Source organism: Hyposmocoma kahamanoa, unplaced genomic scaffold (genome assembly GCF_003589595.1).
Source record: "Hyposmocoma kahamanoa isolate Upper Pololo Valley unplaced genomic scaffold, ASM358959v1 93, whole genome shotgun sequence".
NCBI classification, from domain to species: domain Eukaryota; kingdom Metazoa; phylum Arthropoda; class Insecta; order Lepidoptera; family Cosmopterigidae; genus Hyposmocoma; species Hyposmocoma kahamanoa.
In genome coordinates, this window is record NW_020654810.1 from 13368418 (window position 1) to 13393929 (window position 25512).

Genomic DNA, 25512 nt, shown 5'->3' on the forward strand with positions numbered 1-25512 from the left:
TTACGCTCAGGATTCTATTAGTGTCCAATCTATCTTAGGCGCTATCGCTTGCTCAGATTTCAATACAAACACTCGCGTCAAACAACAACTCTGCAGCCTTGCATGATAAATAACTATTGTTTCTTTCATTTTTACTAAAAAATAAGTACACTGGAATCACCAATGGAAGTCAAGTCTCACCTCGTCTCCATCTCACCTGATGGAAAATGACGATGAAGTCGACGACGGAGCATGCATATTGAAAAGGTCCAAGTTTATTAAATGGTGCTGCATTAGTAATAGCAGCAAACAAGGGAATAATAATAAGGGAGGAGGTTTTAGTCCGTACGTCACTGCGTCCACATACGATTGAAGTCGGGCATACCATCTGGTCCGTATCTATGGCATATATTTTACTAGTAGTAGAGCTCCTTGTAAAAGAGTTCGTCGAGCGAAGTACCTATTTCTGCCGCCAAGCAGTAATGTGAGCATTACTGCGTTCCTGTTTTGAAGGGTAGGTAAGAGGCTGGTGAAATTACAGGCACATGGGGCTTATCAACTTATGTCTCATGATGTCGGGCGCAGAGGCAGTGCCCCTCAGGTCTTTGTGCTTAACTCTCTGTCACTTTTTTTTAAGTGACGGGTCGAACATATCGTGCGTCTAGTGGTAAGCGACACGCCTGTTCATAACAGTTGCAGTGCTATTCAGAGCTTTAAATCACAAAGATCTGAGGGGCACAGCATAGTGGTTAAATAGGTAAGGCTATACTTCCCTGGAAGAACGCCTTCACAAGGAGCTACTACTACTAAAACTTGGAAAACCTTGGTATCATAAAAAATTACACGAGTATATCTTCCATCCCACACAAAAAAAAATCTTTTTAAAAGGTAAGGAATTACCTTTTATTTTAACTATTTGTATTGTACACAAACTAATAATGCCAGCAATAAAGGAGAGGAGCATTTTAAGGTGTACAAAGTATATAATTCCCAATTTACCAATGTTCGAACGTATTGCAATTCAACCTAATTTTTCATTAGGATAATAAGCATCATTGAACAAGTCGCTTGTGCGAGGGATAAACGTTTTGGAGGTTACGAACCCTTGGCCCGTTTAATTCCGTAAAGTGCAGAAATTGTTGAAAGTGAGAATTCTTTTTGGATGTCACGACGAAGTGTACAAAGGAACAGGAGTCGATGAAATCTATAGTCATATTAAGACTTGCGACAATGTTTTCCAAGTAGAATTATTAATACCTTGATTAAAATACCAGTCGGTTACATTAAAGATGGTTACTTAACAAATTGTCTTATTTGCTTAACTTAAACATTAACTTAAGCTAAATCGCGAATTTCCAAACAAGATCATGATTTATATTACATTTCAAAAAGCCCCGAAGGATTCAATACGAACAAAAAACATTGTTTGAAAAAGTTGTGTTTTAGTCTCATCGGAATATAAGTGACGATAAAAAGTGTGGTCGTTGTTACTTTTGAGTTGAAAAAAGTTACTCAGCAATACAGGAATTCCCTCGACTACTAGAGACTCTACGTGCTAAGAATTACAACCATGCAAAATTATCTAGTAATGTGCTAGGAAGGCTTCAAGTTGTCTTGGAAGACAAGACGAAGTTTACAAAGCTCTTACCGCAATATAAACGTACAAATATTTCATCCCTTATTCCTATATAAACAACCGTACAAATTTTGTGAAATGGTATAAAACGTTTGAACCGACTTTAAAATTAGGAGGAGGATCTCAATTCACAACTGTATTTTTTATATATATATGTTACTCGATTACTCCGATATTTGTTACCGATTCGATCGATTTTTGTTTTGTTGAAAAGGAGGTACCTCAATAGAGGTAGCCCCATTCAAATTTGAAGAAAATATTCCACCTGTAAGGGTGGCAAATCAGCGGATGAATCCGAATTATTGGATTTCACACACTTTCCGTTAACCGATTTCAATAAAGCTTGGCAAATATATTAAAATTTTAATAATAGATTAATTCCATAAACTTTTGAGAACATCTTTGAAGGAATTTTTTCTTAGTGTTCTATCTTTGTATTAATAATTATAACAAACTAGTTTAGTATTTCACAAAAGTAATTGAATGTCAAGATGGTCAAACAACGTGACATTCAATAAAAATACTTAAAAATTACAATTGTTAAAAGAACATCTCTAGTCAGCTGCTGGTAGCTGTAAAGGTACCTGGCTGAGTGAAGAAATAGGTCTCTCACAGATGGCGCTGCAACAAAAAAGTTAAAAACCAAAGATCTGCAACAACCACATAGAAAAATTCGTAAGGTCCGCTAGTTCGTTCGTGGCTTAGTTGCCATAGCGTCTGCTACGGTTTGCTGAAAAACGTCGGATCAAAGGATTTTTTTCTTAATGTTCGATCTTTGTATTTGTAATCATAATTATTGAATTAACACCATAGTAAACCAATGATAGAAAGCAGTTTATTAATAATAAAAATGGTTTGTAAATAGCCAAGTATGCTCTTGAAAAATTACGCTTACAGATTACTTACCACGGCATGATATTTATTGTCCCTATCTTTCATAAGAGCGGTTTCAATAACACAGGTCTTTAAAATTATAATGAAAGTATAAATTTGGTAGTAAAACTTGGCATAAAGGAAAAAACGCCATTTTTAAGCTAGGTAAACAAGTACTGTGAAAATTCTATTCCCCGAATAATGAATAAATTTTCTAGAACCTTCACGGTGTATTCTAAGTATGGATATAATAGGTCTGTTTCCTTAGCTGATAAAATGTAAACAGAGGGGTGAAGCAGGGAAAGCATCGCGTTGTGTGCGCAAAGCGACTCGCTTGGAAAATTAGATACAATACTAAATCCGGTTAGTAGAACGGGATAGTGTTGATTTATGAGTAATGTCAGAGTGAAATGTGAGATACATATAGGAGATAAAATACAGGGTCTTTCCTCTACCACCATGACCTGCCTTGAACATAGTATGAGCATAAAAAAATTGTTTCACAATCTACTTACTTGAATGTTATTTTTTGTCCTTTGTTTCACAAGTAAGTTAATGGATATTTTTGATTAGATCGATAGAATGCTACCTTCCTAGCAGCATAGTAGTACAATATCTTCCCTACAGTGCAGTAGCTCAACACCTTTGAAGTTCGTGCGACACCGTCGCTTGCTGCTTTGCGCAGATGTGCAAGAATTGCTTGTTTATCACACAATGCAAACAAAATGTGATTATTATTATAACGTAATCAAATATTAACAATAATTATTATTTTTAACCGACTTCAGGAAAAGAAGATTTTTAAAAGAAGGAGGTTCTCAACTCGACTGCATTTTTTGTATGTACATATGTTACGCCATATTATCCGATATACACCACACGATTTACACGATAATCGATTTTGATAATTCTTTTTTGTTGGAAAGAGGGCACCTCAGTAGTGGTCCCGTTTAAATTTGAAGAAAATATCCACCTCTAATGGTGGAAAACTAGGGGATGAATGATTTTTGAGGTCGGTTTTTTATAGTACTCTATACTGAGATTATTCAGTAAACAATAATGAAATTGTTAAAAAATTGTTAAATATTACTTACGTAGTTATAAAGTGTTGCACTGCCAAATATTTACGTGACACTTTATTTTTTTTATGTTTTCAGTTTCTTTTATTAAATTCAACATTAAATAAAATGTATTCGCATTCAGATGAACAGTGTTAAAACGGAAATAGCAGTGTTTTTTATAAATATGTTTTCAATACATGTCCATCCTTCGAAGTGTAAGCCACATACATACACATGCTATTTAATGTTTTTATCTGTCGGTCAGGTCTTTAACAAGCATCTATCCATAACTGGCATTGGAAAGAAGTAGAAATAATAATTTCGGCTGCATTTTGATTTCTACGGCATAGGAATTAGAATTTATTTTCATAATAGATATTATATAGGTACGTACAAAATTATAGGACTTAACTCGTGTCACGAGGAAATCTATTAAATTTTATATCCCTGTTGTATTTCGTTGTCGAATTACAACCGTACACAAAACAGTTGTGCACCATTATAGGTATGCGCATAAAACAACTTTCGTTGAAGTCACTCAACGTATTCAAAAATATTTTAAATCATTCACGTATGTACGTCAACCCTTAGCGCTCGTGACGCAAACTCAGCATAGCCGAAGCCGCCCGAGTCCCTCGAGTACCCCTTCGTTGCTCTGCGCAAGTTCGCTCGCAACATTCGTTGCGCAACTGTATGATTTGTAAAACTGTGCTTGCAGTATGTCATCGGTGAATATGATTGTGAACTTTTAAGGAAAGAAACGCACACAAACATGTATGTGTAACAAACTCCTAACGTTTAGTAGCAATAGAGCTTCTTGTGTGTACGTCCACGGAAGTACTGCCACCTTGCCTGCTTCTGCCACCAAGCGGTAATGTGAGCTGTGTTCCGGTTTTGAAGGGTAAGGGTGCTGGTGAAATTTCAAGCACATGGGACTTGTCAACTTATGTCTCAGGGTCACGGGCGCAGTGGAAGTGTCCCTCAGATTTATGAGATTTGAAGCTATGAGTGGCACTGCAACTGGTATGTATAGGCGTATCGCTTACCACCAGGCGGTTGACTTGTTCGTCCCGTCACTTGGTATAACAAAAAAAAATATTATCGGCAAGTGTAGTTGTGAACTTTTTATTAATAATCTCAGTACAGAATACTAAAAAAACCGACCTCAAAAGTACGTGGAATTACATCTGTTTCCAACAAAAAAGAATCATGAAAATCGGTACACAAATACCGGAGTTATCGCGTAACATATGTACATACAAAAAAAACATAAAGTCGAATTGAGAACCTCCTCCTTTTTTTGAAGTCGATTAAAAATAAACACTTTTAACGTCGCGCATTTTTCAACGATTTAAATGTGTTTATTTACGCGATTAATAAAAATAGAAATAGAAACTATTTATTGCAACGCCACATTATAAAAAAGCCACACAAAAAAAGATAAATAAAACAGAAATAACACAAGAAACAGCGTAACAACATTTAAACAACAAGTTACATAATGCTCTACTGACGTGTGCGGCTGTGGCGTATGCAAAAGGATCCCATTCAGCTAAAGACACAACCAAGACTAGGCTGTGACGCTGGTTTTCAATGGGTTCTAGTCACAACCCTGACTAGGCTGATTACTACAGTATTACTTCACCTATATATTATGTGTACGAATAATTATCAAAATTGTGTTTTACTCGATTTAGTGGATAGCGCTAATGGGCAAACCGAACGTTAATGCAGACTTTAATTAAAATTATCATACTAATTAGAATTTAATTAGGTCGGAGGTCGCGTGGAAACCACTCGTTATTGTTTATTAAGCAAACTAATTCACCTTTTTAAATGATGTTACAAAAATGTGTCTAAAACTTTAAAAACACGCTTTTCAAAACCAGTAATAAACACTGTTAAACGGGCAGCATTGTCTGACAGACAGGGTAACGTATTTATGGTAGTTAAAATGTTTGCAGTTCGTTGAAGACGTCGTGATGATCCATTAGTGATCTTCGAAAATCAATAGTTTGGAATTTGTATACATTTTCTGATAATTTATAGAAAAACTTCTACTCTAGCCACCAAAACCATTTTAGTTTTAAAACTATTCTAATAAATCAAATTAAATTTGATATAAAACCTAAAACCTAGTATGACGATGCAGCTAGCATGTAATGAGCCATTATTGTGTTTTGTTTTTGATTACGCCATTATTTCAGATCTTTTGGTAATTTTTACCTGTTTAGGTAAAAAATGTTTGTGAAACCAAGTGACGAACGAACAAGCCGTGCGCCTAAGACACAAAAGCTACAGTGCCACTCAGAGATTTAAATCTCAAAGATCTGAGGGGCACTGCCACTGCTCCCCGCATCCTGACATAAGTTAACAAGCCCCATGTGCCTGTAATTTCACCGGCACCCTTACCCTTCAAATTCGAGACGCAGTAACGCTCACATTACTGCTTGGGGGCAGAAATAGTTAAGGTGGCAGTACTTCCATGGACGAACTCTTTCACAAAGACCTCTACTACTACTTTTCTAAAATTTCCGGTCTAAAAAGTTTACTACCAGAATTTGCCTTGAATTGTAATGGCCGTAACTCTTGCAACGTCTTCAGAAAAGAAAAAGAATTGACAGGCTTTCCACATACTGAAAAGATTTTTTTTAATTTTGCTATATCTAAAAAGAATTTAGACCACTTTGAATACCTCTACCAATAAACTAAATAAAATAAATTTTTAGTAAAGCAGCGAATCTTTGAATTGTAAGTCTTTTAGATACGTTGACAGCACACCAAAGCTTATGTGACCCTCCTTACTTACTTTCTTTTTGTGTCGATCAATATTTAACAGACTACGTTAAAATGGCTGATTGTTTGTGCCTATAATTAAGTAGGAATTCAATACAAGTAAATAATATATTGATATCGTTACTTAAAGTTAGTATTTATGTTATTGTTTAAAATGTGAGGATAGAAATACATTAATGTATGCAATGCGTACCAACGTTGTAATATCAGATTCATGAACAATATTATGTAACACGTGCACGAACACATTTAGTGTAAGCTTATGGAAAGTAAATTCGTAAAGTGACGTTAGTTGAACGTTAATAAAGTTTTTAAATCATTTTAAGAAGTGATTCTGTCAATTATTAGAAATAAATCGAAATATTGTGTAAATGTTTGGAGCACTTGGGTTTTTGCGATTGTTACACATAAAAAAATTACTATTTTTATCGATGGAAATCGCGTATATTTGTTTTTTTTTTTTAAACAAACCAACGTTTCGGACCCTTTACAGGTTTCATGTCACAGCTGACTAAGATGGTAAAGTTATTCATCAGTTAATTTTCACTTACAAAAGTTAATAATTAAATATTAAATTTAGATCCGAAAAAATTGTTTCATTTTCTTTTTATAAATGTTTCTCAAGTCATAAGAGTGAAAAACAGTGTTGTCCCCTAACAAAGCCTATGGAGCAAACAAATTGTCGCGATATAAATAAAACTGGAAAGAAGTGTCGACATTTTATATCTTTTACCACTAAATATATTTACCTCGACTTCAAGAAAGTAATACACATCCAGTGGAAAATAGAAATATTATCATATTGCATTTTGTTTTATATTTTAAAGTGAGACTAGCAATTATTTTATCAAGGTAGGGTATTTAGAGAAGAAGTTTTGTAAATGTAAGTAAAAACATAACTATTTCGTTTTCATTTTTATTTTTAATCATTCAACTATTTTAGAGGGAGGTATTATCTACTTTATATATGTAAGTATGTAAACACTTTATTGTACCACAAAGACTACAAAAAGGGAACCTCTGAAAACCCGACCAAAGGTGATTGACCTGAGCTTGGAGAAGGTTCCACGTAAGAGCAGCATTCACAGTGAACGAGTTCGACTATTTTTGGGCGTGAGGGGTGGGGAGGTAAGAGGAGGGGGAAATTAGTGCTGGAACACAGGCGGTCACCCACAACCTGACAGTATTGAAAATATCTCGAAAATAATCAGGCAAGAAATAATTAATAGAGAAAACATTAAGCGTGAGTACTTTCTACGGAGACGAACAGGGGAACTTTAACAGAACCTTAGAAAAAAGTATGTAAAGTAGGAAAGGAATTTTCTATTTGAAGGAATGAAGCGATGCATAAATTTTACGCCTTACAACGGCGACGTACTCCGACCAAGAGCGACTCTGATCTATTAAGATGTTCAAATATTTAACCGAAGAGTAAAAAGGAATTATGATGTTATTCAGCAATAAATTGAATATCACCATAGATCCCAACTGGGAAATAGAGTGACGACTACCAATTATTATGGCTTGGGACTTATACATACTTAGTAGCAGCTTAGAGCTCCTTGTAAAAGAGTTCGTCCAATTAATTATTGCCACCTTACTTATTACTGCCGTCAAGCGGTAATATGAACAATACTGCATTCCGGTTTTGGAGGGTAAAGGTATTTAAAGGCACATGGAACTTGTTAACTTACGTCGCAGGGTGAGGGGCGCAGTAACAGTGCCCCTGCGATGTTTGCGGTTTAAAGCTCTGGGTGGCACTGCAAGTGCTAGGGACAGGCGTGTCGCTTACCATTACGCGCACGCCATGTTCGTCCCTTCACTTACTATCATAAAAAAAATCTCTAGCTATCTCTGTAGTTATTTACCCATATCAAAACCGATTGCAAGTCGACTACGTTACGACTCAATATGCAGCAGATTCAACATCCTCATTAAAACGCACGGAATTAAAGCGGTCAGAAAAAGTTTTATGTCATGCAATAAGAACGAAAGACACGTTGTGTGTTTCATAGTCATTTAATCGGTTTGCTGCGAATTTCCTATCACGACCGATACAGCAATGACGACCGAACGCAACCGAAAACGTCCATGACTCCGATCGCGTCCACATAGCGCCGACGATGATGGCTGATCGCAAGTGAAGACGTCCAAATGGGCCCGTACAGCGCTTTCGACGTCTGAAGGCAGCCGAATAGGTCCGAATGGATGTATGAATGAAAATGCATTGAAACCTTCCTTCCCTATAGTCCCGTTTATTAAAGAATTGTAAATGCACATGTTCTCTCAGAGACTGAAGAACAATTTATTTTAGCATATTAACTTTAAACAACGCTGATTATACGATATGTCCGACTCAAACTACAGTGATCAAGTTTTCAAATATAATATTTGGAAGGAAATCGGAAAACTGATGGGAATGACCCATAGTAGATCACCTTAATGGGTCAAATATAATACAACATGATGGGCTCTAGGCGATTCGATGCCAATAAGTATGGTGGCCATCTCAATTGATAATATATTTCCTTTTCTTTAGGGGTAATAAGAATATATGCTTCGTCTCAAAATGTACTTCATCACTTTTAAAAAAAGTACTACGTAGAGTACTGTATTCGATTCGGTAATGTACTAATGCAATGCAACTTATTATTTTATATAGCACTAATTATAATTTTTACATGGAATAGCCACATTTTTTTTCCTCTAAAATCCAAAATATCTTATCTATACCGTACAACAGTTTTTGTAATATTGTAATTAATATTGCTTGTCCGTTTACAGTTAATTAAATTTTACTCAGCAACAATAACACTGCGTGTTTTTACGATTGGGTAAGTAACAACGGTAATAAGAAATTAAAACTAGCGCGTTTTTAGCTGAAACTTTTTAATAGTTTGATAGTGGGTGTTTGTCATTTTAATCTATTCATTGCTTCGAGCCACAATTAACGAACATGATTGCTTCTATTGTTGGCCTGATTCTGAAGTGAAATTAATAAGAACAGTAATAATTTAAGTAATAATATTTAAATCAAAACATGCCGTTTCAATGAATAAATTTGTAACTAAAATTTTATCTCCTTTTTTGAAATCAGCAGCATCTCGTTTTAATTGACTTTTAAGTAGGAATATTTATAAACATTTTTTTAGATAACATTTTAAGCGAATGTTTTAATTTTAACCTCCTTGCTGGTAAGGTATAATAAAAGCTTAAATACTAAAACGTAAAACTAGGATTAAATATTATGTGAATAAAATTAAGTCCCCGCGGCAAGGTGCCCAAGATGCTTGCAGCGTTCTCCCTTTGTATGGCTATGCTAATGGCAAGGTAGCTGCCGGCCATTGGGTTTCCCAGTATTTTTTTATAAACTGAAGAATGAATTGTATTGATTAAGAACCACAATTTCAATCATTTTGTTCCATTACTTATACTTTGTACATAGTTGAAGTTGTCTAAACACCAATTAGTCGTTGATTTAGTTCAATCTTTTATAACTTTTTAATTACCAATGTAACTCTCATTCATAAACCTGCATACATCATCGTGAACATGCAAAACACTTACGCAAATGAAATGTAATATCTACCTATTCAGAGTGGATAAATATGAAACGTGTGATTGTTTATGACATGACGACATGTGTACATTTAAAGGAGCTTTACAAAAGGATACGCTTTTTTATGCTTTCTTATTTTGCTAAAACATTTCATTCTATCGAGTTCTTAGGTTTTCGCGATTGTTACACATAGAAAATGAAACTATTTTTCCGGATTTATTTATTTCATTCTATTTCATATTCGTGTAATACTATTCTGTAATAAATTTGCCCTATAAAATACGTAAATTTTCTCATTGTTCAAAACGATTACCTCTATTGTACCTTTATTATATTCGTTCGTGGAATTCGTCGAACGTTTAGCTATATACATATATAATATTATATTGAATCTGAGAAGCTTTTGGGGGTTTATTTCCGAGGTATTGGGAAAGCAATCACGTCATGTGTGATATATACGAGTATAACATACAGCTGAAAGTTTAGCTTTGCTTTAGAAATTATATTACAGGTACTAAATTTGCCTCCAGTACATTTATTTATTATGTAAAGGCATGCAATTTTCTATACTTAATTACATTACCCATTTCTGCCGGCAAGCAATAATGTGAGCATTACTGCGTTTCAGTTTTGAAGGGTAAGGGTGCTGGTGAAATTACAGGCACAGGGAACTTTTCAACTTACGTCACAAGGTGATGGGCGTAGTGGCTGTGCCCCTCAGATCTTAGCGATTTAAAGCTCTGAGTGGCACTGCAACTGTTATGAACAGGCGTGTCGCTTACCATCAGGCGCACGACTTTTTCGTCCCGTACTTGATATCATAAAAAAATACTTATCAGGTTTTGCCCAATGTTTCACTCATACAAGAGAAAGATTATTTTCCTGTTAACTGTCGTCGAAACCCACGTAGCACAAAAATTGACAGGAACAAAATAAGCATAATTCAACTATACTCAGCCAAACATTAGCGATATAATGAATTTGGATAACACTTCTATTTTTTTAACCTAAATACGTGTAACTAAAAGAAAAGTTTGGGTTTATGAATAAACCCACCGTGTGACTTCACACAACTGAGCTACTATTAACTTGGGTCGAGAACACCGAAGTTGGGTTTTTATAGTCAGCTTCGCTAACAACGCAAAGCTTAAACAAATTTATGTTCTAGTGCTGTAAAATCCTAATTAAACTTCTCCGAATAAAATTATTAAGCGTCAATAAAGAAATTAGATATCAACAATATACCTACATTTTCTGTTTAGAAAAATGAGTCTAGACTTTAGTACGTTTGTCCACAATATCACCGGAGGATGTACATGTGAGCTTCAAATAAGGACACACTTTCACATGAAATGGTCAAAATTTATTACGAGATAAAAAGAAGAAGCAAGTTGGAATTATAGAAGGCACAAACACATATACCAGCAACAGGTACGTGATAAACGGAGCCTGTTACAAATGGTGTCGTTCCTTTGCACTTATGGCTTCCGTTAATTCTCTTTATTGTAAGTAATGAGAAGATGTAACGTACACATTTTGTTTGTTTATGAGGATAATTCTTTATTTAAAAGACAATATCTTACTCACGTTCATGACAATATTTTGTTTATGGCATTAATACCAAATTGGACTTGGAAAACCGCTAGTCGCAAAGAATAAAAAACATCATAATCACCATTAGGCGATTCGTTTATATTAGTTTATATTTGATATTATGAACATTAGTTCATAATATACTTTTGCCCATATTATTACCTTATCACGAACTTACGGATTTGGTAGTATGAAAGATCTCAACTTTGAAACAAGGCCATTCGTCTGGATAAAACGAAAGCATGTAGAAAAAAGGTTGAAATCTTTTGTAACTCTATTAAGTCTAAACTAGCTCAGAAGAAAGTAAATGAATATTAATTCAAAGATCGAACACAGTGAAAAAATTCTGGATTCGAATCAACGTCTTCTAGCCAACTTGTTGAGTGTGTGCGTTAAAACTGTGCCAGACTTTACGAATTTTTCTATGTGCTTGTTGCTTTCTTCTTCTATGTCATCTTTGTTTTGGTACGATATTGTAACGACTTTTTTGCCGTAGCGTACAATTATTTATATTTCATATTCCTTACAGAATTATATTATTACGGTATTTATTATCTGCAGTAATAATTATAACAAACTAGTGGAGTAATTTTAATAAAAATAATTGAATAAGGTGGTGGTGACGTTGGTGGTGAAACATCTTGGTATTTCAATAACTTAAATTACGAAGTACATGATGTTAAGATTGAGATGTCCACGGTGAACGGACTCTGTCCCATTTGATCCATCCGTGACAGTGATTTCATTAGCATACGTACATACATTAAAGCATATTCTGCGCTACGCAGAGAAAATACATATGTAAGCGAGGCTATCCTCGCTTATATATGTATTTTCTATATACGTATGTCTTATTCCAAAATGTGGCCTATGTTTGACTGTAGTTTCGATATAAAACATTACACAATTTTATTGGGCCAATTTTGCTTTAGAGGAAATACGTGCACTGAATGACAAGCCCGATGATATACGTTTAAAGAACGAAATATTTAATAAAGATGATTTTTGCTAAAAACTTGAACTTTTTTATGTAGAAAAGTGTTATGTTCTGAAGGAAAATCAATGTCTTGGCTTTTTAGAAGGGGAAATTATAAATCTCGCGCTCGGGTGATCGTTGCACTCACGCTTATAAATGCCATTATATGTTCAACAACTACGTAAGTGAAATGTTATCTCAACATATAATAAAGCATTGTTCGCACTATCGTTATTTTTGTGCCAATGGAGAGCTACCTAAAGATATCATTTACATCGTCAAATAAAGCTACGTTGAGTGACTAGTTCTTCCAAACGACTGAATTCAAATAGTTACAAATAGACATTTTTATGATACACACACACACACCCACACACACGCACACGCACGCACACACACACACACACACACACACACCTCGTCTTCCTAACTTTTCTCCAGTTTGATTTAAAGACAGTGACCAACAAAAATAAATGAACTTTACCAGCCAGCAATAAATGTGAAAAGCAAATGTACGCGACAGCCGCTAGCAGCGGTGATGTATTTCCAACCTAATATAGCATACCACATAGTATCTTCTCAAACAACTTTATAGAGATTCAACTTTTAAATTAAAATTAGTTAATTGTGAAAGAGTTGAAACCGATCCTCACGATAAGTAATATTTATCTATAGCAACTACGTATAGTTTCAGTATTAGCTCACAACAGAATTGAACACCATGCTCTTCACTTCGGTTTCGTGTAAAAAAAAATTGCAGTTAATTAAATTTTGTTGTGCCTTTGTAGTTTTCTTTTTTAAATTTATATTCGTCCAAGGGACAAAACGCCTAAATCATAGCTTTGTATCAAACAATGATATTTTTTTAGGATAAATTATTCATAATCATAAGATTAGGAAGTAAATACATTTTAGACTAAAGGTATAATTTTAGTCCGCTTTCACGAAATAGATATTTATGTCCGCCCACACAAAGTATATGTAATAATTAGTATGTTTTTATATTTTGAATGGTATAGTTTCTTTCAACAAGATAATGCCATGAATATTGCAAGTAAAATTAATAAAAAATGCTCTGCAACAATTAACTCTCAATTTATAATTTTCTGGCAACACGTGGAACTTAATCAAAATTCGATTAATCCCGAAAGTACTCAAACAGCCCGTTGACCTTAATTAAACAATTAAAATCGAAATAGAAGTCTAACAAAATATTACTTGATTCACAAACGGACAGTTCTCCTTAACTAATAATTTCCTTCATCTCTTTAAATAGATGTAACCATCGAATTATTCACAAAGACAAATGTAACGAATTCGTCATATTTGTTTCGATTGATTTCGACGTATACCCTGTGAACTTGTTTCTCTGATATAATTCCTTTACATCAATGAGTGCAAACTTAATTACTGTTTCAGATGTAAATGGGGACTAATGGAATTAAAGGTAAAATTTTAGAGACATAACATAAATATTCAGATATTGTGGGGGTTATGCAAATGTCCGTTCCGCCCTAATCTCGTTCACCCCAGACGCAAACGGCCGCAACGCAATGGACGGCGAGCGGAAACCCAGCACAGACAATAAAAGAAAGCTAATACGATTAAGTCGTGGACATCGCCGGAATATGAAAACCGCCGGAATAAATCATCCCAAAACAGAGACAAAGTCAGTGAGAAAGCGCTTCGTTGTCCAATTAACATTCAAAGACAAATTATAAATTTTATGTATAGACGGCAGCACGTGAAGCTACAATATACAATACACATTGGCGAATCTTGATCGGTTACACTGGAGGCGATAGATTGTAAATTAGAACAGATTGTCTGTAGACTTGTCAAATATCAACCATAATTATGTTAACGAATTCAATGTGCACATACTTATATCAGTCACCCATTAGCCCCAACTAACCTCTGTTATACAATCAAATAAAAACGAAGCTATCACGTCTCGTACAACCCATAGTATGTGCTAGCTTTATTAAATTACTCTGTATAGGCGCAGGCACTTAGGTACTTCTTTGTGTATGGTTGGTCGTCTATTTGTTCCCTCGTATTTTACTTTCAACGCGCGATATATGCTGGGACACAAACATTTTCACAAGAATGGCCCTACTTTGTCAGTACTCAACTCAGTAGACAGCGCCAGATACAAAAATATCCGGACTTATGCAAAGAGATAAAAGAACAGAATGAACAAAGGAATAAAATTGACTTATTTTTATTGAATCTTGAGAAATGTTTGACTTTTCGTAAAAGAGTCGTTTTGCTTTTGCAAGAAAAATTCAAATCATAGAATAAACCAATAAACAGTCGAACAACAGGTTTGAGCCATGAACAGTTTCAGAAAACATCATATATCACGTTGTAACAGATTTCAGACCTTGGGTTTAACTGCCATAATAGCAGATCTTTGAACTAAATTTATATATTTACGAACTTTCTGTTATTCTTTCTCTCCATTTCTTAGATGCATACAACCATGAACCAAAGGATAACCAAAAAAAAATGGTACATGAACCTCCACGACGTAACTTATGAATATTCTAAACAAAACCTTTTGTTCATTTCCGTTACATTTCTCTCGGCACTCTGCCTCCTCTTGCGGCGTAATTTATATAGCGGTATCCGACAAAACTTTGCATGTTCATTAAGTAAGACGCGGTGACATAATAACTCTGTATAAAATATCCTAGAAAAATGCCGTGAAAGCTGGCCGGTCTGACGAAATCACTGAAAGCTCAGGAAGTCCATTAAGCACTTATTGGTAACAAAAGAAAACGTACTCACCAAAATTATCGACGAATAGCGCGCCCGTGGATAGGAGCGAAGCGGCAACTGGTGCGGAGGGACGCAACAGGCGGAGCCGGCCTCAACACACACAACTAATGAACAAGCATTTTTCACACAATATTATATCACTTTTAGTTGTTTTGTGTATCTTTTCCTTGGCGGCGGGTGGAAGGTCGGCGCGGCGTTCGCCCGCCGCAGTCGCGCGCTCCGGTCTGGGGTCGTGCTCCCCCCGACCCCGCGCGCCCCGCGCCTCCGCTCCGACACCCCATGCCGTTGAAGCCTCTGTTCGTTTAGTATTCGCACCCTTGTGACACTCGAAACCATTGTTCACAAACGAGCCTTTTTGTTAAACTACTGCAAATATGAGATCACTGCTGTATAATTGTAAAGCTAACATGTACCTTACATTAGCATAATATATTATTATTATTATACTTGGATATCATTGCCTCATTTCTTATATTGTTTTAGTATTTACAGTTAATTATTTCTTCTTACTTTACTTTTACCAAAATCCTCACTTGTAAACGCTAACATTATTAATAGTGAATACCGAGTTATATTAAATTCACCGGATTACAGAGTAGAACGATTACTAAACGAAATAATATTTGGAAAAGGCAAAAAAAATAAAAGATGATTGTTTGTTTTCGACAATCGCGTCCCAAAGGGCTGCCGATGGTACTTTGTGAAATCAATTGCACACACGCTGGGGAAATCGAACCCGTCAGATATAATTTCGTAGGAATACTTTGTCTATATCCGATTTAAATTTACGACTACTTTTTCTATAAACATTTGAACAGTGAGAAACATCAAAAGATGATGTGAAAGCAAAAATAACAAATTGGATATGCAACAAGAACTGAACTAATCGCAGAGACTTGCAGCTACGGCGTAGGCATCTACAGACTATGGCTCTTGCGAATTCATGCAACGACAAACTTATATGCTGCACTCGAGAAATACAACGCGTAAATTATTTATGAGTTTACCTAGACCCATACTAAAGCCGCCGATTCAGTTGATAAGCATTAGTCGTGCATTCAACACTCATTTTGCTTATGTATGTGAATTGTATTCTAAAATAGTCATAGGCGTCAAAAGCGCATCAATGTGTATAAACCTACGGTTACTTATGCCCAAAATGTGTAGACTCGTAAGTAAAATGCGCGTTGCTTACACTGTTCGCTCCGCAAATCCTCACTAAAAAATCCCCACTGGTGGGGATCTTAAAACTTTACGTGTGGAATGAAATAAAAATCTTTACAATAAAAAACTTGTACTTTGTAATTAATATTTTATTATATTATGATGCATACTAATGAAATATTATAACTACAAGACATTTTGAATATCCTTGTAGTAAAACCGAATTGACTTTTCTTACGCGTTCAAAGGGATAAGCAAATTGTTTGAGTACCTACATAGTGAAGAATAATTCAATATTTTAAAGAAAGTTCGAAAGTCCATTTTCAATTTAAGAAAAAACACAATTTATCTGTGTCGTAATGTTCGCGGGATACTGACGCTGATAAACAATTGCTTACGGTAAACTGAATCTCCCACCTACAAGTTTAATAATAAGTTTATTAAATTTGTAGGTATATATAAAATAGTATTATGGTGGGGATGTTTTTCTACAAACCCCCACTGCCTAGCAAGTACTACGTTGGTGATTTGTGGAATAAAATTTAATAAAATTTTAAGTTCCTCACCAGTGGTAATTTCAAAAAAACGGAAAACTCGGAGGAACGTCATCTTTCTTTTAAATTTATTTTGAAATAAAAACAAAATAAACAGTTTCTTTGATCAATATTCAAGATAAAGGATAGTGCCGTAACTTACTAAAATTTTATGTTACCACTTGAAGTATTGCGTCTCCTACGGTTTTTTTATAAAACTCAGTGCTGGCTTGTTTAAAAAAACCATACAGATGTAATATTATCATGTTATCTCTTCTTACGATTATATAATTTTTATAATTTCTTTATAGCAGTAGAGCTCCTTGTGAAAGAGTTCGTCTAGGGAAGTATTGCCACCTTACCTATTCCTGCCGCCAAGCAGTAATGTGAGCATTCCGGTTCCGGCAGTGGCAGTGCCCCTTAGATCTTTGTGATTTAAAGTTCTGAGTGGTACTGCAACAGTTATGGACAGGCTTGTCGCCTACCACCAGGCGCACGACTTATTCGTCCCTTCACTAGGTATTATAAAAAAAATGTTAACAAATTTGTAGAACATAAAAAGCAAGAAGTAAGCACTATAAATATCACACAAAATGTTTTATACACACAATGCGTACGTATACTACAAAATTTAACAGTATGGTCTAGCAAACATTTTAAAAAGACAAATAAACGACACAGTAATTTGATATAATTGTTATTCTATGTAGGATTGAAATAAAAAAAAAATCAAAATAACATACGTATATTGAATCATGACACTTGGAACTCTTTTTTGACGTCTCCAAATATTTTTTCTTGTACATAATTTTCTAAATTGTAATGAGAATGGTAGCCGCTAATGCGCAAATCAGTTGAGCACGTAAGGTTGCGAGAGAATCATTCGGCAACACCTGTAAAGTGGAAATTGTTTACTTGTATATGTAGAAGTAGTAGCAGCAGAGCTACTTGTGAAAAGGTTCATTCAGGGAAGAACTGCCACCTTACCTATTGCTGCCACCAAGCAGTAATGTGAGCAAAAGAAGAAGGGTAAGGGTGTCTCGTATATGTCTCAGGATGACGGGCGCAGCAGCAGTGCCCCTCAGATAGTTGCAATTTAAAGCTCTGAGTGGCACTGTAAGTGTCATGGATACGCGTGTCGCTTACCGCCAGACGTACGACTTGTTCCTTCCGTCGCTTCTTATCGTCGCAGGAAAGGTAAAACGTGGAACGTGCATTTGGAAAATATAAATCACAGGCGAGCGATTTTTTTAAGATAAATAATCATAGCTCTAGTTTTATTTGTCATATGGAAAAGCTGAAACTTTCTAGTTTCCCCTAAAATAAACAAAATTAGTGTTATGATTTTTTATCTCCTAATAAAATTACTTTTCTCAAACATGCTCGGAAATGTTTGCATTACTTTCATAAAACGAACACGGAAAGTTTGTCATTTATGGACCGTGCGACTTCTTCCCGGCCAAGGCCTGCAAAGTAAATATGAAAATCCATTACTGTCCACATCTCTAAACTTTTAAATCTATCTAATAATAATGAACTATATAAACAGGCAAAAGAAGAATTCATACAGCCAACTGCCCAGTGTTCGTGACCTGCACTGTTTGCTTTAAAAAAACGAAAAGGCGGTAAAGTAAACTAAAGTGCTTTGGTATTCTTTTCTGCTTTTTCGTCTTTTTTGTATTTTCGTCGAAAAAATAGTTTTAGAGAGAAGAGCGATAACGGAAATATGTATAGTAATTGAGCTCCGCCTAATTTAAACTAAGAGGCAATATCATTAGCCATGGAAAACTTGTTGCTGGCTATGATCAAAGTAAGATACGTGAAAACTTATGACTGGATTTGATATTATTATGATAAAACTTTCATGCACTGAAGAATCAGATGAATCACATCATCAAAAATACAGCAGACTACTATAGACTACTAATATGTGCCTGGAAAAAAAAGATAATAACACGTTCAACTACGCGATTTTCGTACATTACTTATGTAATATAAATCCGTTGGTATATTTTATTCTTATTATTCTTGACATTAAATTGACAATGTTAACTAATTGTGCTTATTTAATTATTTTAATTCGTTGAAAAACTAAAACTATTTCAATAATCACTTAATCACAGAAAATAAAAGTACAAGCAAGAATAAAATTTTATGAGGTGCAAATTTAGAACGCATCCGAAGATAAACTTTTTCTTATAATTAAAAAAACGGATGTTCAACTGTTTTTCTTTCATCTACCATTTTCCTGGCTATAGTTCGGTGAAAAGTTGTGTGTTTCACTCGACAGCAAATTTGTTTTACGTCTTGTGCCTTGAAACCCTCGCTACGCTCAGGAATCTATTTTTGAATATTGTTCAATCTTAGCATCCTTCGCTTGCTCAGGTTTCAATACAAGCACTCACGTCAAACAACAATTTTGTTTAATAGTTAAATTTAATAGTTACTTGTGATGCAAGCAGCCTTGCATAACAAGTAACTATTAAATCGCTCTCCTGATGCACATTAGACATTTTACCTTTCCAGTGTCGACCATGAAAAAAAAAAAAATAACTCTTTATTGCATAAAAGAAAAGATACATGAAACACAAGTTATAAAGGACATATACAAAGGTGAGCTTATCTCTAGAAGAGATCTCTTCCAGACAACCCTAGCCTAGGTGAAAAATGAAGTCTGCGGGACTAATTATTGTACAATAAAATCAAAATTTAAATGTGAGTAAAAAAATTTTAATAATAATAAAAACTGTGCTGACCGTTGACTATTATATTACGCGGCAGTGCAAGCTTCACCAAGCGTTGTCCTTCGTAGTCCAAAAAATTCATGTAGTAAGCACATTTTTCTAGTTTTTATTAATTTACTGATTTGACACAAATAGATCAAAATTGTGAGTATAGTTACATCAAACCATGTTGTTAATTTCTCTGTAGCTAATTTAGAGGTTTGAGAAATATTATTTTATTAAAGTTCACATTACAATCTCACGCTAATGTCCATATTTGCTATATGGACATTAGTACTTTATTATGTTTTAAATTGATGATACTCTAATATACTCTTAACATAAGGTATTAAGAGTGCTTTTGCATTACAAGCATTGGTTTAAGACTTTGGTTTAATTGGTTTATTATGGTTTATTTGGTTTATTTGGTTTATTTGGTTTAATTGGTTTAATTTCAAGTATAGTGCAAGTGGACTTTATTAGCGGCCAGAATATTAGGACGACAATTTCATACTTAAACACTTAACATTATTATAAAAGGTACATTCAGAAAGGCGTTTTATTGCGAGCATGGCAACGTTTGGCAGGTAAAATAAACAACGCAAGAAAAGGGCGCGAGAACCTTTCTTTTGTTTACATAAGCGATTCTAACTCATGTCTTACTAATACAGTACGGTCAATATGTTGACCAATTCAACATGTGTTTGCTTAAAAGGTTAAAAGGGATACGTTCACAACTTATAACAACTAAAGAAAGAAAGAGAAATTTAAAACATTGAATTTAATCATAGACAACTATTCTATATTTAAAAACAATTATGTAGTTTTTACAAATAGTCTATCGAAAAGGATTCGCTCTAGACCTTTTGGAGGGAAAAGTGTCGTTTTTATTTTGACTTTCAATTATTTTGTGAAATAGTGGAATAGGATAGTGCTATTGTGCCTTAATCGCAGATTAAAACGCGAAATTATACGAATCTCGAACTAGAATACCCGTAGCGGCCCGTTTTAAGGAATCCCGAGTCAATCCTAGCACGCCGCCTCAAATTGCCTATCCTCTTTGTGGCGGACATATTTACAGAAACATAAACTTCATGTTTAGGCTGATGGCTTTGCCAAAGCCTTAATAAATTTAAAAAAAAATCTATCGAAAACTCAAGTGCTATAATTGCACAGCCAATTTTCCCATTTATTTAATCTGTGATTTAAACATTCTTCCTTACATTGTCCCAGCTTTACAAATACTTTTCTATTGCGCTTTTGCGGTTGACATTGACGTGGATTCAAGTTGGACGTGTTGTGGACAAAAACAACAATGTCAGCCGTCTGATGTTTACCATACACACGTATTGTGTTTTGTTTTTGTAACCCAGATCGGCGAAACAACAAACCGCGTACGCTCTGGATCCAAAGAATTTTCTTTACTAACTTACTAATGTGTCAACCACAAACTCGTACCTTAAAGCAACTTTAGGCATGCAATCGAAAATACGTTTTCACGCCTAAACCGCAATTTTGATAAATTTTCGTGTAGAGATATGTAGAACCTAGAAGAAGGATATGTCCTTCTTCTAGGTAGCCTATGGGCTACTTTCTGTCACAAAAATGAATATCAAAATAGGGAATGTAAGTTTGTATAAAAAACCAATAAAATTATGAAAATTAGTATAGTACACAGTAGGCTACTAGTAATATTTTTTTATTATTAATTTACTGTTTAATTATTTTGTGACTCTCTCTTCATATAACATCTCCAAAATGTTGAATAAAGTTTAGTCATACTTGGGTTCAATTGTGATTTTCAAAAGTAACTCAAAAAATCCTCATTGAATGAAAAAATATGACAAATATTTCTGCCGATAACATTAAAAAAATAAAGGTGTCGAAAACATTCGTAAGAACATTCGCGTTGCTACATCGCAGATAAATTTAATTCGAAACAGAAAGTACCTAAACTAATTGATCAGATTTTTCGTCATAAGATTGATGTTTGCGAGCGAACTGGCGCTCTCAGTTGTAGGATTAAAGAGGGGCTCAGAGCACTCTCCTCAGCTCTTGTATAATTTAAGAGTCTAATTATACTAGGATTATATTACATTTTTAATGAAAACCCACGTGCACTAAGCAAATATTGCATTAGAAACTTAACATTATTCTTACATCATTATTTTAAAGAGCGTGGTTAAAACAATCCACAACCCAGTTTCACATGAATAACACAATCACAGTGTTTATACCGGTAACATTATCTCAGGATAATGAAACGAAATCTCGGTTTCACGCACAAAATTAAACAACATTCCCTCTCAGGACCAAACGTATATCAAAACTCCTCATATAATATAACATTAATAGATCTCAGATAACTTCGATGAAAAGCATTTTACTAGGAACATTTGCATGATTTGAATAATACAAACATAGATAAAAAGATTACTACGAGTTCACTCAACGTTGCTATTTATCTAAACTAGGCGCAACCATATTTCTTAGATATTCATTTTGAAAATTGTGTAAATGAATTAAACAACTATCTATCATTTTAGTTTACAAACCACAAGGTTCGAAGTCAGTTTTTATTTCAAAAGTTGAAAATTTATTTTGCTTTATTTATACAATATGTTCAAACCATTAGGTTAATACGGCTTACAATATGTTTGTTCTTACCTTAAAATACGCCAATTTTTTAACTTAATAGGAAATAAGTGTCATAACCATAATCAGTAAAGTAATAAAGGGTCGACCTCGCTCGTAGCTGTCTAGTCTTCTCGGTGGACTGTATTGATAAGCCGCTTTAAATAAACCGTCAAAGCAAAGACAATGTACACTAACTATATATATACTATAATATACCGATTTGAAGTTTTAAATATTGAGATAGCTCAGCGACAGCGACCACGTACCGTAAACGTTAAATTCTAGTCTTTGTAAACAGAGATACAGCAACACAGCTCCATAGTCTTTGAGCCAAAATTAGATTAGAAGGTACTGAATGGTTGAAAAAATACACTCTTTTATCTAAATTGGCGATTATAACAGCTGTATAGCCGATGGAGTGACCGAGTGACCTCCCTATAACAACTGCGCTGAGAGAGGCCGAAGACACAATCAGAGGGAAGAAAATCGTCCTTAAAAGTCTCGAAAACCATTCGGGGACACGACCTTCTGCAATGAAGATAACGACTAAGAAGAAGAAGAAGGAAACGAAGAAGAAGAAAAAGAAGAAGAAGTATAGACTTATGTAAACACACATATCGTCGGCAAAATTTTAAAACCCTGCAATTCCGTTTTTGAACGAAATCGCTTTTATTAAATCTTCGAGTGCAATATCAGGCCATCAAAGCTCAAAATGTAATTTGTACACTTTTTTAGTTATAAAATACAGGTATAATATTATATTGCCATATAATTATTTTTAGTAATTCTGTTATTGTGCCTACTCAAAAGTTCACGTTACTGGGGGTTACGAGGCTTACGAATTTAACCGACGATATTATATATTTCTGTCTACATAAGTCTACATCTAAGTAGCATCAATATGAAGCAATTATTTTTTCAACCACTTTTATTAATTTTCTGATAGAGCTCAAAATAAGTGTCCAGACAACAATACTAACTATATCATTGAGCCGATCTCGATGGCTTTCTAGAAAAGTGGTTTATCTCAAAAAATTTAAATCATCAGGAAGATTGTTGTTGACGTAGACACGTTTAGTTTGTTGTTTAAACATAATCTTTATTTAGATTAATGCTTATTTTTATTTAAAAACCCATTTAGTTAACATTTAGTTCATTTTTGGTAATGTAGTGACCAAACAGATTTAATACTAGATGGTGTTAATAACATATTATGTAATTCGTGAATCGCGCTAATAGTGTTTTCCTCGGGCGCATATTTAAATCTCAAAGGTTTACTTAGTTTTCGTACTCAATTTGACAATGTGAATATGTCAGTGAACGTCAATAGAGTGTAAGGATTTTTAGGAGACAAGAGTATTATTGTTTAAAAAGCTGAGTAGTATCTGGCGCACAAAGCCGATGAATCTTTTATCGGAATCCTGTACCCAATGTTGTCTTGTGAATTTATTTTAAACAGTAAAAATCTCGGCGTATATTTGTATTATGCACAACAAAATTTAACAATGTTCTGAGTATTATGTAAAAATTTAACTATTTAGTTTTAAGTCAGTTCTTGAAAAACAGGGAATTTGTGAATGAAAGTCGGAACATGCGTGCTGACTAAAAACACGTAACTTCCTGTCAAAGTAATCAGAAAAGTGCAAATTTACAACTATCTGTAAATTAATAACGTTACTGGTTACACGAGTAGCTGGGCCTGGCGGACTGCCAGAGATAGCGCGACATTGGCGAAGTTCGAACAAAGCAAAACGTGAAACAGTAGTTTACATTTTATGATAAAATGACCGCACTCAAAATTTTTATCTCTTTATTTAAACAAAAAGCATTTCATACCACATGAACATGTTGAATTCACTCTGGAGCAGAAGAAAAGATCATTGCCTACATTTATCTTACCGGGAATCAAACACTGGACCTCCATAGCACAAATCGATGGGCCACTGAAGTCGTCAAAATGAGTAACATATACAATATAAGTAAATAAATAATAAAATAAATAATATATACAAAAATCATCATCAGTAGTGAGACAATATAGGCCGACAGAAGTATCAATAGCTTGTAAAGGTAGAAACACAAAATCATAAATTTTTGATGTCGAATTACGGCTGAGAGCTCTTGTGATATTTCATTAAGCCTTAAAAGCTTTCTATAATTTAATTGAACACTTACTTAAACGAATTAGTTTATTCGAAAAACATACGTTTACAAATAACATTTTATAAAAATATCTCTACTATCATTTTATAATACAAATGACAATTAATACGTCTCCTGATAATATTTTTAACTTGATACTCTAATTTAGAATTAAGTAAATACTAAAGACGCTATTTATTTATGCTTACACCAATAAAGAATACACAACTACAAAATCAAGTATTTTAAATTGCGAATGATGTATTTTTTTGCATTGTAAAAAGTTAAATTTTTTTTATAATATGACGGGACGAACAAGTCGTGCGCCTGATGGTAAGCTACACGCTTGTCTATAACCGTTGTTGTACTTGTACGTGAGGCGCACTATAAGTTTTCGGAATGAATAAGAAAAAAATACTGTAAATGGTCAGAAATGAATTTATTGTTTCTCAAAATATTCTCCGTTAGCGTTAATGCACTTTTTCATACGAATGAACCAATTTTGAAAACTGTTATGCCACACCTCCGTGGCAATCTCCGAAACGCATTTTTTATTTCATACTCTTCGACAATAAGTTCCGGCAAACAAACGGTCATATACCAATCACTATTCATGGTACAACGATTCTCTATAGCAACAGTAGCCACGTGCCCAGTTTTATTAAAAAAAGAAGCTATCATCCACTTAGAGGCATTTTGCACGCGCGTCAGTTAGGTTGGTTTCGCTCATCTCGAAAGACCCATACGCTCGATTGCTGCTTTGTTTTGGGATCGTAACTATAAATCTATGCTTCGTTACCTATTACTATGTCCCACACCAAATCTGACGCTCCGTCGTTGAATCTGGTAAGCATGGCATTACACCAAATGACGCGAGCCGTTTTTTGAGCCTCAGTGAAATTGTGTGGGATCCACCGAGAGTACAGCTTTTTCATACCCAAATGTCTGTGTAGTAGTGATTGTATTTAACCCATGCCTATCTATAAAGATGCCCGAATCTCGTGGTATGTCACACGCCTGTCTGTTTTGATCACACGGCGCACAGCATCGATGTTT

At 34.5% G+C, this 25512-nt stretch overlaps 1 protein-coding gene across 1 annotated transcript in view; it reads right to left on the reverse strand.

Annotated features, from left to right (window-relative positions):
• The window catches only part of LOC113237552 (leucine-rich repeat-containing protein let-4-like), a 215356-nt gene extending 199888 nt beyond the window's left edge, over nt 1-15468 (reverse strand). The window contains exon 1 of the mRNA XM_026474101.1: nt 15267-15468. The gene's annotated coding sequence lies outside the window, so the exon portion shown is untranslated. The remainder of the gene's footprint in view (nt 1-15266) is intronic.
• Between the last annotated feature and the right edge of the window lie 10044 nt (nt 15469-25512).